At 34.0% G+C, this 11,746-nt stretch overlaps 1 long non-coding RNA gene across 1 annotated transcript; it reads left to right on the top strand.

The window, feature by feature from the left end:
• Positions 1-220: 220 nt before the first annotated feature.
• Positions 221-1,109, top strand: LOC139897543 (uncharacterized). Its single transcript, XR_011776648.1, has 3 exons — positions 221-338; positions 443-750; positions 851-1,109. It is a non-coding gene; the product is annotated as an uncharacterized lncRNA (long non-coding RNA).
• The last annotated feature ends 10,637 nt before the right edge of the window (positions 1,110-11,746 follow it).

Genomic DNA, 11,746 nt, shown 5'->3' with positions numbered 1-11,746 from the left:
TGCACGGGAAAAGTAAAAATACTTACTTTTTATGACTCGCCATGTGATAAAGAGCATCTTTTAAACATAACACATTTACCAACGATCTTTTTAATATCTTTTTATTTAAAAATAGGTTTTTAAATTTTGAAATTTGAAATCAAACAATCCTAATTATCTCTCAGTAAATATGTGAAAATTAAAAGTTTAGATCTACAAACTTAAAAAAACTGCTCGATCTCTCTTTTTCTCTTCCTCATATTTTTTACCCTGATTTACTGTTTTTAATTTTCAGGTATTTAAACATGAAAAACAACCGAACTTCGAGAATATCGCGGATTTGATTATCGGGTTTGATTGTAATCACGTTTTACACTGATTTGGATTTTTTTTAATTTTCAAGAATGTAAATTTATGCACTTGAGATATTAATATTATTTTTTTAATTGTACTACGTTGCCAGATGAGGATTTAAATGCTTATTTGACGAATCGAAGTGAAAGAAAATGGAGCTACGTATTGAGGAGGAAGAACAAGTGAAAGGTATGAATTTATTATCTAAAAAGCCATTTGCAAGAGTGATTTCTCAAATTCTATTGGCTGTTGTATTTTAACTTGCCATCTGATTGGTCTTTGTGCTATGCACTTCTCACACTCATATCTTTTTCCACATATTACTTCTTCTGGTTCAAGCCTTTCAACGAGTGATAATTTTCTGCTTATCATCATCATTTTTATTTATAGTACCATGACTTACTTGAACTAACAATGGTAACTGTTAACTGTTTATTATTTTTAGTCATAGTTATTGATGCTTATTTTCATCAAACTTTGGGTGATGATAAATACGGTTTGTTATTTTAAATCGTAGGTAAGGGTTTCCGAGATTACATCGATTGAGCCGCTGCCAAGGATATCAGAAGCTGACCTGGAATTATCCTGTCACCGCATCTCGGTATTTTTGTATATGCAACTTCGAAATTTTACGGTTTGTAAAATTGACTTTTTAAGCTATTAGATGATTAATGTCTGTCCAGTTTATTAAGGAGTAGATCTTTATAAGCAATTTGAGATTATAGTTTTTGTTTGTCATGGAGAAAAGGGTTCAAACTTGCAAATTGAGTTGGAGTGGTGGGGAAGAAAACTATTATTTGTACATTGTGTAATATTTGGTGTACTCTTATATTATGATTCCCATTAAGGCTTAGTTATTGAGTCGACAGCTAGTGTCGATTTATTGGCGACTTAACTGACTCTAAGAGTCTAAATCAAATTTCAGGCAGGATTTAAAACCCATGAAAATTTGATTTTACCATTTTCATAGCGTCTCAAATTTATTTTTAATTTAACTTTATTTTTTTAAAAACTTTTTTCCTACTTATTGGCTGGAGGTTCATTCGGAAGCAATCTCTCTATCCGTCGAAAGAGAGAGGGATGACTTTCTATACTTTAGTGTTTTCACTCTGGGTGGAGAAATGACTTGTCTTTATTCCCGGATAGGGAAGAATTGCCTACATCTCACCTCCCCTATACACCACTTATGCAGTATTGGGTTTTGTTGTTGTTGTTGTCGTCGTCTTATATTATGATTCCCACTTTAGTTTTTCACTTCTATCTATACCCATTAATTAATTCATCAACTAATTTACTTTTACAAACATTTTATAAAATGATTCAGAGAAATTCAAATTGCTGCGTTCCGGCCAAAATTGTAGCATGCTATTACGTTTAGCGAACAGGGATTTTGGTTTGTTAAAAGACAACGAATTTTTATTATGAGTTGTGGGAAGTTTGAAGAGCAAAGTTCGTAAAGTAACTTAAGCTGCCATTCTCACACCTACAAGATATGAGTTGTGGGCTTTTAAATAATTGTTACAGACTTAGTGTGAAGAAAACGTGGTTTCTAAAAGCAAAGTCCAACCTATCAATTTACCATCACACCCTTATAGAAGTTAGATTATTACGAAGTATATTTGTGGCTCTACGTGCAACTGCTGTACATGGTTACTATTGGCCTACTGTATAGTACATTGGATAAAAAAAAATTGATTATGAGAAACTATTTGTCGCAAAATTGAGCATTTGAGCGTACTTCACTTTTGTAATTTTGTCATATTTTTACGTCGACTACACATGTAATGTGATTCTTAATTTATGATGTATAATAATGAATATAATGAATAATGAAGTAAAATACAAATACTTACTGAGTAGTATGTTTTAGAAAACAAGTAGGCCATATCTGGTTAAACGTGATCTTCATATATCTACGATCATGTTGAAATTACAGACTGACCCTTCCATTTCATATACTGATTTCTTTGACAACGAGTTCTTTTGTGCGGAGTATATCATATATGTATGTATTATATTCATTTTACCAATATTCTTTTTAGGTCTTTATTAATATTTGAAATTCATTCATGTATATCATATAGATTGTGCAATAAAATTTACGTTAACATGTTCTGCATAGTTTATTTCTTTGCACAGTCTATGCTGTTTTTTAAAGTGTATTATATTTGATAATTGATATTGATATGATATCGATAAAAACTTTATAACAAATTGATAAAAGAAATAACTATTACATAGTATGTTTGAATATTTTGTGATTTTATAAGAATGTCTCTTTTGATAATTTTACCTTTTAATTTATCAAATAATCTAATTCACCAAACACTTAAAAACCCCATTTTTTTTTTTTTCTGAACGGCAAGCTTGCATCAGTGCGGACCGAAGCCTAGTCATCATTTGCACACACACGCGCGTTCGGGCAGGAAACCCGAACCACACTCAGGGGATCCGACCCTTAAACCATCCCATACGGGGCAGGCGGGCCGGACCTTAGTCCCGGTGCGGGTCAGTAAAACCTTTCCTTTGGGCCACCCTCAAGGAATTTCTTTCAAATAATATCCTTTGTAGGTGACGAGGCTCGAACCTGAGACCTCTAGCCTGGCGGGGGTGCTAGGCACCACCACATGTCCACTGAGCCAAAGCTGCGGGGACAAAAACCCCATTATTTGATAATACTGTTAGCTACTGCGAAGAATTAATTTAATATACTCGAGATTTATTAAGTAGCTTGTGATTATTGAAATTCACTAAAAGTCATTATCTAATTTATATAGTGTATAGTTTATTTTATGTATTTGTTATTCATACATTATACTTAAATAGTTAATAATTATTAAGTATTCTTCATGTTAATAATTATTGATTATTTCTTCATGTTACTCTCTCTACTACAATTTCAGTGAACCATTAATTGATATTGATATATGTGAATTATTATTATTATTATTATTTAAACAAAAAAAGAAAGGTATTTGAGATTTTATGAAATCAAAAGAAAAGAAAATATAGGAGCCAACACTACGGGCTCTTAAACTCAAAAAAACTTTTAAAATTCGTCAACACCACGGGTTCTTAAACTCAAAATGAATTTTAAAATTTGTTAACACCACGAGCTCTTAAACTCAAAATAATTTTTAAAATCTTGTCAACACCACGGGCTATTAAATAATTCTTATACTTTTCCTATTTTCTAGGATCGCTATATTTTAGTCATGGACAACTATACGTTGCACTATCTCGGGTTACTAATCGGCAAGGAATAAAGATATTAATTTTGGACAAGAATAACAACTATCCAACAAAAAAATGTTGTATACAAAGAAGTCTTGCAACACTTATAGACTTAATTGAAGAAATGTTTTAAATAATTTTTATTTGTATGATATTTATGAACTGTTATTTATGTATTATGTGATTTTTTTGTAAAAATTTGAATTATGTTACATTATTATGAGATCCATTAAATATAATCATTTTTTAAATATGTTTCATTCATATTAGATATATGAAACATAGTATATCTTTTAATGTTATGTTACTAATATTATACGTACGCTATCTTTGAAATAATATTAAATCCAACGTGCAACGCACGGGCTCCTTACCTAGTATATATATATATATATATATATATATATATATAATTAAAAAAAACGAGAAAAGGGGGAAGTAATCTAGAATATTGATATAAAATAAATGAAAGAGCGGTAAGATGGTCAATTTGCTTGACACCTTTAACATTTGTTACACCATCTACCACCAAACACCCACCTCCACCACCACCACCACCACCACCACCACAACCACCACCACCTACCACCAATACCAACACCACTAACACCACCCACCACTAGCCACTACCACCACCACCACTAACAACCAACCACCACAAGCCACTACCACCACCAACAACAGCCAACCACTACCATCCACCACCACCACCACCTAACACCACCACTGACTACCACCAACCACCACCGAACATCACCACCACCCACCACCACCAAAGACCACCAACCCACCACCAACACCCTACACAACCAACCATCCAGGCATAGCCTGGATGGCCATCGACACTTCCAGTGAAGGGAGCCACCCGGGTTCGATTCTTGGCACTGCCATCTCGTTCAAAAAGGGAGCTCACCTGAGGTTGCTTTACCTGGTAACCGTGAGGGTCGGCTTGCGGTTTACCCGGTGGTTTACTCGCTGCGTTGGGGCCAATGTGTAGTGACCCGAACTTTTCCATGTTTATATATATATTAAATGAAATTTTTATTTACATGATTAAGTGTTTCCAACATGTTAAGCAATCAAACTTGTTAAGACTTGATTAATTGAAATACGTTTCATATAGACAATTGACCACCCAAGTTGACCGGTGATTCACGAACGTTAAAACTTATAAAAACTATATGATGACATATATATGGATATATATATATATATATATATATATATATATATATATATATATATATATATATATATATATATATATATAGTTAACATGATATTATGATAAGTAAACATATCATTAAGTATATTAACAATGAACTACATATGTAAAAACAAGACTACTAACTTAATAATTTTGAAACGAGACATATATGTAACGATTATCGTTGTAACGACATTTAATGTATATATATCATATTAAGAGATATTCATACATCATAATATCATGATAATATAATAATTTAAAATCTCATTTGATATTATAAACATTGGGTTAACAACACTTAACAAGATCGTTAACCTAAAGGTTTTAAAACAACACTTACATGTAACGACTAACGATGACTTAACGACTCAGTTAAAATGTATATACATGTAGTGTTTTAATATGTATTCATACACTTTTGAAAGACTTCAAGACACTTATCAAAATACTTTTACTTAACAAAAATGCTTACAATTACATCCTCGTTCAGTTTCATCAACAATTCTACTCGTATGCACCCGTATTCGTACTCGTACAATACACAGCTTTTAGATGTATGTACTATTGGTATATACACTCCAATGATCAGCTCTTAGCAGCCCATGTGAGTCACCTAACACATGTGGGAACCATCATTTGACAACTAGCATGAAATATCTCATAAAATTACAAAAATATGAGTAATCATTCATGACTTATTTACATGAAAACAAAATTACATATCCTTTATATCTAATCCATACACCAACGACCAAAAACACCTACAAACACTTTCATTCTTCAATTATCTTCATCTAATTGATCTCTCTCAAGTTCTATCTTCAAGTTCTAAGTGTTCTTCATAAATTCCAAAAGTTCTAGTTTCATAAAATCAAGAATACTTCCAAGATTGCAAGTTTACTTCCAAGTTTTCTAAATCCATTCCAAGTAATCATCCAAGATCAAGAAACCTTTGTTACTTACAGTAGGTTATCTTTCTAATACAAGGTAATAATCATATTCAAACTTTAATTCAATTTCTATAACTATAACAATCTTATTTCGAGTGAAAATCTTACTTGAAATTGTTTTCGTGTCATGATTCTACTTCAAGAACTTTCAAGCCATCCAAGGATCCTTTGAAGCTAGATCCATTTTTCTCATTTCCAGTAGGTTTATCCAAGGAACTTTAGGTAGTAATGATGTTCATAACATCATTCGATTCATACATATAAAGCTATCTTATTTGAAGGTTTAAACTTGTAATCACTAGAACATAGTTTAGTTAATTCTAAACTTGTTTGCAAATAAAAGTTAATCCTTCTAACTTGACTTTTAAAATCAACTAAACACATGTTCTATATCTATATGATATGCTAACTTAATGATTTAAAACCTGGAAACACGAAAAAACACCGTAAAACCGGATTTACGCCGTCGTAGTAACACCGCGGGCTGTTTTGGGTTAGTTAATTAAAAACTATGATAAACTTTGATTTAAAAGTTGTTATTCTGAGAAAATGATTTTTATTATGAACATGAAACTATATCCAAAAATTATGGTTAAACTCAAAGTGGAAGTATGTTTTCTAAAATGGTCATCTAGACGTCGTTCTTTCGACTGAAATGACTACCTTTACAAAAACGACTTGTAACTTATTTTTCCGACTATAAACCTATACTTTTTCTGTTTAGATTCATAAAATAGAGTTCAATATGAAACCATAGCAATTTGATTCACTCAAAACAGATTTAAAATGAAGAAGTTATGGGTAAAACAAGATTGGATAATTTTTCTCATTTTAGCTACGTGAAAATTGGTAACAAATCTATTCCAACCATAACTTAATCAACTTGTATTGTATATTATGTAATCTTGAGATACCATAGACACGTATACAATGTTTCGACCTATCATGTCGACACATCTATATATATTTCGGAACAACCATAGACACTCTATATGTGAATGTTGGAGTTAGCTATACAGGGTTGAGGTTGATTCCAAAATATATATAGTTTGAGTTGTGATCAATACTGAGATACGTATACACTGGGTTATGGATTGATTCAAGATAATATTTATCGATTTATTTCTGTACATCTACCTGTGGACAACTAGTTGTAGGTTACTAACGAGGACAGCTGACTTAATAAACTTAAAACATCAAAATATATTAAAAGTGTTGTAAATATATTTTGAACATACTTTGATATATATGTATATATTGTTATAGGTTCGTGAATCAACCAGTGGCCAAGTCTTACTTCCCGACGAAGTAAAAATCTGTGAAAGTGAGTTATAGTCCCACTTTTAAAATCTAATATTTTTGGGATGAGAATACATGCAGGTTTTATAAAAGATTTACAAAATAGACACAAGTACGTGAAACTACATTCTATGGTTGAATTATCGAAATTGAATATGCCCCTTTTTATTAAGTCTGGTAATCTAAGAATTAGGGAACAGACACCCTAATTGACGCGAATCCTAAAGATAGATCTATTGGGCCTAACAAACCCCATCCAAAGTACCGGATGCTTTAGTACTTCGAAATTTATATCATATCCGAAGGGTGTCCCGGAATGATGGGGATATTCTTATATATGCATCTTGTTAATGTCGGTTACCAGGTGTTCACCATTTGAATGATTTTTATCTCTATGTATGGGATGTGTATTGAAATATGAAATCTTGTGGTCTATTATTATGATTTGATATATATAGGTTAAACCTATAACTCACCAACATTTTTGTTGACGTTTTAAGCATGTTTATTCTCAGGTGATTATTAAGAGCTTCCGCTGTCGCATACTTAAATAAGGACGAGATTTGGAGTCCATGCTTGTATGATATTGTGTAAAAACTGCATTCAAGAAACTTATTTTGTTGTAACATATTTGTATTGTAAACCATTATGTAATGGTCGTGTGTAAACAGGATATTTTAGATTATCATTATTTGATAATCTACGTAAAGCTTTTTAAACATTTATTGATGAAATAAAGGTTATGGTTTGTTTTAAAATGAATGCAGTCTTTGAAAAACGTCTCATATAGAGGTCAAAACCTCGCGACGAAATCAATTAATATGGAACGTTTTTAATCAATAAGAACGGGACATTTCAGTTGGTATCCGAGCGTTGGTCTTAGAGAACCAGAATTTTACATTAGTGTATCTTATCGAGTTTGTTAGGATGCATTAGTGAGTCTGGACTTCGACCGTGTTTACTTGAAAAATGATTGCTTAACAAATTTTGTTGGAAACTATATATTTTTAACATGTGAATATTATGTGATATATTAATCTCTTAACGCGTTTGATATTATGTGATAGATGTCTACCTCTAGAACAAGTCCCATTGACTCACCTAATAATAACGAAGAGTCAAATGTAAATTGAAATGATTCGTGGACTGATTCACAAGTTTCCGAAGAGGAACCGGAAGAAGAGTCGGAACCGGAAGAAGAGTCGGAACCGGAAGAAGAATCGGAACCGGATGAAGAAATAGAACCGGTGGGGGAAATAATAAAACGGTTAAGTAAAAGAAAATCCTCAACCAACCGACCAAGGTTAATTATGGTCAATGGTGTTTCCGCCAAGGAAGCAAAATATTGGGAGGATTACCAATTCTCCGATGAATCGGATTCCGACGAGAATTCCGATGATGTTATAGAAATTACCCCAACTGAATTTAAAAAGGCAAAATAAAATAATAAGGGAAAGGGCATAAAAATAGAGAAATCTAATTCCAACCCCGATGAACTTTATATGTATCGTCAACCCCCGAAGTCCTTAAGTTGTAACAATGACCCGGGAACCTCTAAACCACCAGGTTTTTCTAAACCAATGTGGAAAACGACGGCTCGTATTAGGGGAACATCATATATCCCTAGAAACTTGGCAAAACGAACCAAAACCGAAGAAGAAGAAACAAGCGAGTCGGAATAAGATAGTTGTATTCGTGTGGTGTAATATATGTAATATAGTGTGCTTATGCTTTATGATATATGTAAAAATTGCTTGTATTAATAAGTATTTTTTTTATGAATCTAACTCTTGTCTATTTTACAGTATAAAAACACAAAATGGATAGACAACCCAATATTTTAAGAGACCTACCCGAAGACATGATTGATGAAATCTTGTCTAGAGTCGGTCAGAATTCTTCGGCACAACTATTTAAGGCGAGATCAGTTTGTAAGACATTCGAAGAACGTTCCAAGAATGCCTTGGTTTATAAAAGGCTTTCGTTCGAAAGATGGGGGATATCACATTGGGAAATCCATAAGTTACGATGTGTTTACTTTGACGCATATATTGCGGGGAACCCAAATGCTATTTTACGCAATGGGTTAAGAAATTATTTTGACTCAATATATCCGAATATTGGACTTCGTGATTTAGAAAAAAGCGGCTAACATGCAACATAAAGAAGCATGTTATGCTTACGGATTAGTAATGTTCGCTTCTCACCAAAGTGAGAACAAGAACATCGGGCTACAACTATTAAACAAAACGTTCCCACAAGTGACGGAGTCAATAATTGGGGTAAGAAATGAGGTTTTTAGATTATTACGGGACTGTTGGACATTACGTAACCCTCGTCCCTTTGACGACGTTACAACACGCTGTCTTATCAACGGCCATAACGGTTATGTTCCACAAGACCAAGGATGGGAAGTAATCCTAGTAAAACCAGAATGCATGACTTGTTTCTGGACGTATGAATTACGTGTCTTTATTGCCTTTGCTGAACGACTTGTGTACTAGCTAGAATTATCTTCACAACCATCTTGTATCAAATTTATTGTGTGCTATATTTCATGCTATATGTAAAATAAGCGGTATTGTAAATTTGTAAAATATTGTGTAAAAGTTTGAACGCGAAATATTATTATAATCAGTTTTTCATATATAATTGCAGTAGTTGAATTGTATATTAGCTACTAAGTATGAACTTAACCGGTAGGTACTACCCGAATTTAAACTTATAAAATGCTAATATGAAGAAAAAGCTTTTATAAATGAGTTCATATTATGCTACGAAATACTATTAACTACTCTTAATATTCTGTATGATTAACTTGTTCCATTTGACTATTTTGAAGGAAATGGCACCGACTACTCGACACACCGTGAATATGAATGAAGAGGAATTCCGTACTTTTCTAGCTTCAAACATAGCCGCAGTACAGGATGCGCTACATACCAACAATAACCTTGGATCTAGCAGTACAGGAAATCGTGTAGGATGCACCTACAAAGAATTCACTGCCTGCAAACCTTTGGAATTTGATGGAACCGAAGGACCGATCGGATTGAAACGGTGGACCGAGAAGGTCGAATCGGTTTTTGCCATAAGTAAGTGTACTGAAGAGGACAAAGTGAAGTACGCTACGCATACCTTCATAGGTTCTGCGTTAACATGGTGGAATACCTATCTAGAGCAAGTGGGACAAGACGATGCGTACGCACTACCGTGGTCAGCATTTAAGCACTTGATGAACGAGAAGTACCGTCCCAGAACCGAGGTCAATAAGCTCAAGACAGAACTTAGAGGGTTACGAACCCAAGGATTTGATATTACCACGTACGAAAGACGATTCACAGAATTGTGCCTATTGTGTCCGGGAGCATTCGAAGATGAGGAAGAGAAGATCGACGCGTTTGTGAAAGGATTACCGGAAAGAATCCAAGAAGATATAAGTTCACACGAGCCCGCCTCCATACAACAGGCATGTAGAATGGCTCACAAACTAGTGAACCAGATTGAGGAAAGAATTAAAGAACAGACGGCTGAAGAGGCCAATGTGAAGCAAGTCAAAAGAAAGTGGGAGGAAAATGGTGATAAGAATCACCAATACAACAACAACAGCAATTACAATAATAATCGCAACAATTATCCCAACAATCGCAACATCAATCGCAACTACAACAAATGGCCCAACAACAACAACAACAACAGCAACTACAACAATCATCCCAACAACAATAACAACCGCAACAACAACAACAATCAGAAGTAGCTATGCCAAAGGTGTGAAAAGTATCACTCGGGGTTCTGCACCAAATTTTGCAACAAGTGTAAAAGAAATGGTCATAGCGCGGTGAAGTGTGAGGTCTACGGACCAGGGGTTAACAGAACGAAAGGAACAAATGGTGTCGGAACGAGTAATGGCAGAGCAAGTAGTGTCAGAGCAAGTTATGCCAATGTAGTTTGTTATAAATGTGGAAAACCGGGCCACATTATTAGAAATTGCCCGAACCAGGAGAACACGAATGGACAAGGCCGCGGAAGAGTTTTCAATATTAATGCGGCAGAGGCACAGGAAGACCCAGAGCTTGTTACGGGTACGTTTCTTATTGAAAATAAATCTGCTTACGTTTTATTTGATTCGGGTGCGGATAGAAGCTATATGAGTAGAGATTTTTGTACTAAATTAAGTTGTCCATTGACGCCGTTGGATAGTAAATTTTTACTCGAATTAGCAAATGGTAAATTAATTTCAGCAGATAATATATGTCGGAATCGAGAAATTAAACTGGTTAGCGAAACATTTAAGATTGACTTGATACCAGTAGAGTTAGGGAGTTTTGATGTGATAATCGGTATGGGCTGGTTGAGAGAAGTGAAAGCAGAGATCGTTTGTTACAAAAATGCAATTCGCATTATACGAGAAAAAGGAAAACCCTTAATGGTGTACGGAGAAAAGAGCAACGCAAAGTTAAATCTTATTATTAACCTGAAGGCACAAAAACTAATAAGAAAAGGTTGCTATGCTATTCTAGCACACGTCGAGAAAGTACAAACTGAAGAAAAGAGCATCAATGATGTTCCCGTCGCAAAAGAATTTCCCGACGTATTTCCGAAAGAATTACCGGGATTACCCCCACATCGATCCGTTGAATTTCAAATAGATCTTGTACCAGGAGCTGCACCAATAGCTCGTGCTCCTTACAGACTCACACCCAGCGAGATGAAAGAA

Source organism: Rutidosis leptorrhynchoides, chromosome 3 (genome assembly GCF_046630445.1).
Source record: "Rutidosis leptorrhynchoides isolate AG116_Rl617_1_P2 chromosome 3, CSIRO_AGI_Rlap_v1, whole genome shotgun sequence".
In the NCBI taxonomy this organism is placed as follows: Eukaryota; Viridiplantae; Streptophyta; class Magnoliopsida; order Asterales; family Asteraceae; genus Rutidosis; species Rutidosis leptorrhynchoides.
This window is presented reverse-complemented; position numbering and strand designations above follow the sequence as displayed.